General features: G+C 43.4%; 1 long non-coding RNA gene across 1 annotated transcript in view; it reads right to left on the minus strand.

The window, feature by feature from the left end:
• LOC105708748 (uncharacterized) overlaps positions 1-1,464 on the minus strand; it is a 40,062-nt gene extending 38,598 nt beyond the window's left edge. The window contains exon 1 of the long non-coding RNA XR_001105383.2: positions 990-1,464. This is a non-coding gene — a long non-coding RNA (uncharacterized LOC105708748). The remainder of the gene's footprint in view (positions 1-989) is intronic.
• Positions 1,465-6,329: the final 4,865 nt, after the last annotated feature.

The following is a 6,329-nucleotide window of genomic DNA, read 5'->3' on the forward strand; positions in this document are numbered from 1 at the left end:
AGAAACTCCAGTATCACATGTTGTCATGCAAAACTCTGCTGTCACTGATGCAATGGTTTGATGGATTAATTTGGGGTGTAGAGGCCACCTGAGATGCCTCTTTGAATGGAATATGTTCCATTCTCTGCTTCCCCATCCTTTGAATGCCATTTTTTTTTCTCAACAGCAGTGGTTCTCAAAGTGTGGTCCCTGGACCAGCAGCACCAGCATCACCTTAGACCTTGTTAGAAATGCAAATTCTAACAAACCAGACATTCTTCCCAGAAATGCCTATTAAACCAGACACTCTGGGTTTAGGGTCCAGTAACCCATACCCTAGCAAGCCCTACAGAAGATTCTGATGCATACTTGCTGAATATTTGTATCTCTCCAAAATTCCTGAATATTTGTATCTCTCCAAAATTCCTGAATATTTGTCTCTCTCCAAAATTCCTGAATATTTGTATCTCCAAAATGTGTTTAAATGCTGACCCCCCAATGTGGGGTATTAGGAGGTGAGGCCTTTGGGAGGGTCTGCCTTCATGGATGGGATTTTCGCACATAAAATAGGCCCAAGAGAGCTCACTTGCCTTTTCCACCATGTGAGAATGCAGCAAGATGTGCATCTATGACCCAGGGAACAGGCTCTCGCCAGAAACCAAATGTGCCAGTGCTTTGATTTTGGACTTTCCAGCCTCCAGAACCATAACCAATAAATTTCAATTGTTTTTAAGCCACTCCATCAATGGCAATTTTTTTATAGCAGCCTGAACAGAGTAAGACAACACTCGAGTTTGAGATCTACTGCTTTATCACAGTGGAGACACCATGCAGCGCTGGATCTGGAGCTGGCTAGGAAATAGGGCAACTCCCTGAAGGGTTTGGAATCCAATTTCTAATCGCTGGAGCATATAATACATAAAGTCATTATGGCCAAATCTGAAACCTGCTGTGCCCAGGCCCACACAATTTATATCATTCCTGTAGGTGATGAAAAACTTTCCACCTACCATGTCTTCAGCTTGCTCATTGGCTGCTTCCTCTAAGGGCTCCCTTGCCTGCCAGGGCCTGATCATGCTGTATCAGCACCTGCAAAAGGTTTGAAGGCAGGGAGATAGGGATGAGAGTTTGCTTAAGACAGGGGTATCTGCCCCTGATGGGTCAGCATTCCCTATTAGAGACTGCTTCAAACAGCATTGCTGATAATAATACATTCCCTCACAGGCACCAAGAGAGTCTGCCCATCTTAGTTTGTGCTGCTATAACAAAGTGTCATGGAGTGGGTGGCTTATAAACAACAGAAATTTATTTCTTACACTTCTGAAGACTGAGAGTCCAAGATCAGAGGTCCAGCATCATTATGTTCTGGTTAGGGCCCTCTCTGTGTTGCAGACTGCCGACTTCCCATTGTATCTTCACAGGTGGAAAGAGAACCAGAGTGCTCTCTCTTTCATAAGGGCACCAATCCCATTCATGAGGACTCCACCCTCATGACCTAATCACCTCCATAAAGGTCCCATCTCCAAATACCAACACATTGGGGATTACAGGATTAGAATTCAACGTAAGAATGTGGAGGGAAGGGATCGGATACCAACATTCAGTTCATAGCACTCCCCATCTCTCAGAAGGTGGAAGAGATGTCTGTATTTAAAATCTGAATTGCTCTTGGCTTGTATAGTATTGTCATGTAAAGTAAAGCACACAAAATCCACATAAACTGCTGGGAAAGAGAGCTATTTGGAATGCAAATGGAGAGTGTCCTCAGGTCTACGCAGGTAAACATGGAAAATACCTGGGAGAATTTAGCTCTGGAAATTGAGGGAAGTGTACCTACAGTTGCATTTCTGGGACACTGCAGGAAAAATCTTTTCCCATTGACTGAAATGTCCACCTTCAGCCCCTCTATTTCCTGCCTTCCTGCACCCTTGCCTACCCCGCCTGCCCTAGCCCAGGCCTGATCCATCAATCTCAGCCATATTTGCCAGTATCCCCTACCCCAGTCCTCCTCAAACTTGGACCCCAGACCAGTTAAACTGGAACGTCTATATTGGGATTGAAGCCTCAGTATATCTTTTAAGTCCCCATGTGCAGCCAAGTTGGAGGACCAGGGGTCTACTCTGCACTTCCTTCCACCTGCCATAGACACCAACTCTTCAATAATTGCAGTGTCTGTCTCCTCAGCGCCTGTCCCTGGCCACAGAGCCCAGTGGGGACAAACTACACCCTCTCATGCTCACCTCCTTCAGTTCCTCCTGGGCCTGCCAAACTCTAGTGTTCGGTTGGCCATCACTCCCCTATTTTCCATACTTGCTGTCTTCAAACTTTTCCATCCTCCTCAAAAGATTCTGCCTTCTGCTCAGCGTACGCCTCCTCAGGGAACTCCCCTAACTCCCACCACCCCACTTATGGGTTTATTGCCCCATTCTTTCTGCCACCCTTTCATCGCAGTGAGAGGCTTATCCCCAGTTCTTCCCAAGACTAACCCCCTTTCTAGGTTCTAATCCCCTTCCCAGACTGCCGCATCTACTTCAGTTACCCCTTCTTTCTTTGATTTTCAGCTCTTCCGCTGGATGGACTTTCTCAGCAGCATTTAAACATCCTCAAGCTTCTACCATCAGTGCTATTTTTAAATGTCCATCACATCCTATCCTGATCAAACTCTTCCATAACACCTTGTCGGTTCTTAGAATAGAAAATCTGTCTGCAGGAAACACAGACTCTTTGGTCTGGATGTGATGGTTAATTTTATGTGTCAATTTGACTGGATCCCAGGGTGCCTAGATATCTGGTTAAACATTATTTTGGGTGTGTTTGTGAGGTGTTTCTAGGAGAAATTAACATTTAAGTCAGTAGACTGAGTGAAGCAGATGGCCTTCCCCAAGGTGGGTGGGCATCATCCAGTCCGTGGAGGGCCTGCCTAGAGCAAAACGGCAGAGGAAGGGAGACTTTGCTCTCTGTGCCTGCTTGCTTGAGCTAGGACATCACTCTTCTTCCCTCAAACTAAAACTTGCACTATCAGCTCTCCTGCTTCTAAGGCCTCTGGATTTAGACCGAAATTTACATCACTGGCTGTCTTAGGTCTCCAGCTTGCAGATAGCAGACTGTGGAACCTCTCAGCCTCCATAAGCAAGTGAGCCAATTCTGCATAAATCTCATATACAAACATATATAACCCTGACTAATGCACTGGACATGCCAAACAGATATCTCTTCATCTCAGAAACCTTACATGGCAGGCATTTTTTAGGACTTCTGGGCTCTTCCATGGGGGTTAGGAACACAAGTGTCCCCTGTTCTTAGACCCTAAACTTATCCAGGTAATTCCTTCTCCATCTCTACAACCACCAATCCTGCCTCTTCTTGGGGACTCATAGCAGCATCTAATGCTCTAGCTTGCTGTATGACTCTTCCCCTTCCCTCAGTCCAGGAATATGTATCTAGCCCTAGATGGGGAAGAACTATTGCAGGGAATCTAGTTCTGGCTGGTGATGCAGCCTTCCAAATGGATCATGAGTCTTTGATGGTTTTGAATTCCAAAAGGCAAGAATTCTTTTCTTGTCTTTTGCATTCTACTATTCTATCCTTTCTCTAAAGTAACAAAATAAAAATGGGTAGCTAGCTGATTGGTAGGAAGATATATACAGAGGAAAACAATCATCTGTTAATATTTCAAAATATCTTCCTCACCTCATGGGTTTAATAACATAGCCAATGATAGACCTTAATATATCTAAATCAGAGCTAATGAATGGAAACTGTGGTCACAGGCACAGTGTGATGACATCTGGGAGTGACAGTGACTGCTTGGCCAGCATAGAGGTCAATCTTTTGTGTAGAAGCCCTGACAAAGTTGATGCAATGGATACAACCAAATCCTTCACAATTTCCAAGAGACTGCTGGCTGTTTCCAGTATCTGATCTCCTTTTCTCCATACTAATTTCAGCATTTTCAGCTTAGCATATAACCTCCCAGAACAACGACTGCATTTTCCAGCCTCTTCTGCAGCTAGATTTAGCTTTGATAGTTCTGGTAAGTGGAATGTGAGCATGTGTTATATAGAGTTTGTAGGACCTTTCCTTAGAGACAATGATGGTGTGAGTGTGGGTGCGCTTTGCCTCTTCTCCACTTTCTATCTTCATGCTGGCTAGACTATAGGTCTAATGGTTGGCAATAAAGCAACATTTATGAAACATATGGTGGCAGCCACATATTGATGATAATGGGGAATTAGTAGAGAAGGAGTCTGGGTCCCTGCTAATCATGGAGCTGCAACAGCAACGTTGGCCTGCCTACATTTGCCTGAAAGGGAAAAACAATTCGGCCTTCTCTACACAGGACAGAAAATCCAAAGATCCTACTTTGGATTTTCTGTCCTGTGTAGCCGAACGTAATTCTAAAACATAATGTAGCACCAGGAGTGGGATTCTGAAGATAGTTTATTGAAAGCTGTGAAGCAAAAGGCAGTGAGGACTCAATATTGCAGTTTGGAAAGTTGGTGACTCCTACAATTTCAATTGCAAAATAGCAAAATCATCAACTGTGAACAATGCCATGCCAAGGCACATTGGAGCCAAAGGCAAAAGGAAAAATCAACAATACTAATACTATCTTTATTTAAAATTTTGATATTTTATTCATATTTTTGCATTAATTTTTATTTTTTTAAAAAATCACATTAAAATACTATTTATCTTGATTACTGAGCTGTTTTCTGTGCCCCTTTAAATTTTGCACCTGAGGTGAGTATTTCATATATTACCTCAGTTTTAGCCCTGCTGGGATGTGTTATATGTGAGGTTATACAACATCCTATCCAAGGGCATATCCATAAGAGAGATCTAGAATATTTATTTGTGTTGTCACTTCTGACTACCTTCAACAAAGTCCTATAAGAGAGAAACTAACTCCGATTATAGCAAGTTTATCTACAGGCAGAGATGAAAGGGATAACTGCAAAGTGAGGCTTTTTATGCCTGGGTTTTGCAATCTAAATTCAACGAGAGTTAGTCATTTAGACCTCCTCAGCTGCAAACGTCAACTGCTTCTGCAGCCCAAACTAATGTTATTATAATCAGTGACTTCAAAGTGACAGCCTGTGGCCACATGTCTTTTTAAAGCAACTTCCTTCAGGTTATCTCTGCTGGACAACGGGAGCCTCTCCAGCAGCAAAGTCAAATTAAGGTTTTGTCTTCCCACTTAATGTTATGCATCAGATGGCCTCAAGGGAGCCACCATGGCGTTGAAAGAGAGGTAGGTGGGTAGAGCACAGAGGCTGTTAATTCAGACTAGATCAGGCATGTTCAGAATGGGATGGACATAGATAGAGGCTGCTCATTCAGTCTTCAGGTAAAATACTTTGTCTAAACATATTCAATTGTGGCTGTTTGCACAAGAAACCAACCTAAGCCAGATAGGTGAAAAGTTTAAACTTTTGAGGAACTTGAATCACTATGCTGACCTGATTTACAAAGTTGACCTGAAATAGCCTGAATTATTCAAACCTTGAGCAGCTCTGTGACCCTCAAACCTAGTCCAGCTGGAGGTGTGTGTAACCCATGAAAAGCACAGATTCTCTAATGTCCCCTGATGACATAAAATATACGTGTGTGTGTGTGTGTGTGTGTGTGTGTGTGTGTTTGGTCTCTGCCTCTAGCTCCTGACACAGAGCTCCTGATTTCTCAGAATTTCCTGGGTGGTAGGAACATCTTTTGATCTAATGCGATGACTTTTCCTGGACTTCTGCATAGGGGCTGGTCGCTAGACAAACCAAGCCATGATTAGAAGCTTAAAACTTTTCAGTCCCACCCTCTCATCCTCTTTTTTTCTCTCCCTTTCTTTCTCCGGAAAAGGGAGAGGAACAGGAGATTGAGTTAGTAACTGATCATGCCTGCATGATGAAGCCTTCATAGTAATCCCTGAACTATGGGGTTGGATAGCTTCCAGGCTGATGAACACGTGAAGGTGCTGGGAGGGTAGTAAACCAGGAAAGGCCATGGAAGGTCTGCAACCCTCCCACATGTCTTGCCCTATGTGCTTCTTTATCTGTCTCTATCATTTGTATTCTTTAGTAAACAATAAGCCAGTAAATGTAAACAAGTGTTTCTTTGTGTTCTGTGAGCCTTCTTAGTGCATTATTGAACCCAAGGAAAGGTTGTGGGAACACTGATTTATAGCCATCAGTCAGAAATAAAGATGATAACATGGGATTTAAGATTGGTATCTGAAGTGATGGACAGCCTTGTGGGACTGAGCCCTTAACCTGTGAGGTTTGCACTAACTTGGGTTAGTGTCAGAACTGAACTGAACTGTGGGACATTCAGTGCTCAGAGAAAACTGGAGAATTTCT

Source organism: Aotus nancymaae, unplaced genomic scaffold, assembly GCF_030222135.1.
Source record: "Aotus nancymaae isolate 86718 unplaced genomic scaffold, 86718_ANA_hifiasm-v0.15.2.pri h1tg000051l, whole genome shotgun sequence".
Taxonomy (NCBI): domain Eukaryota; kingdom Metazoa; phylum Chordata; class Mammalia; order Primates; family Aotidae; genus Aotus; species Aotus nancymaae.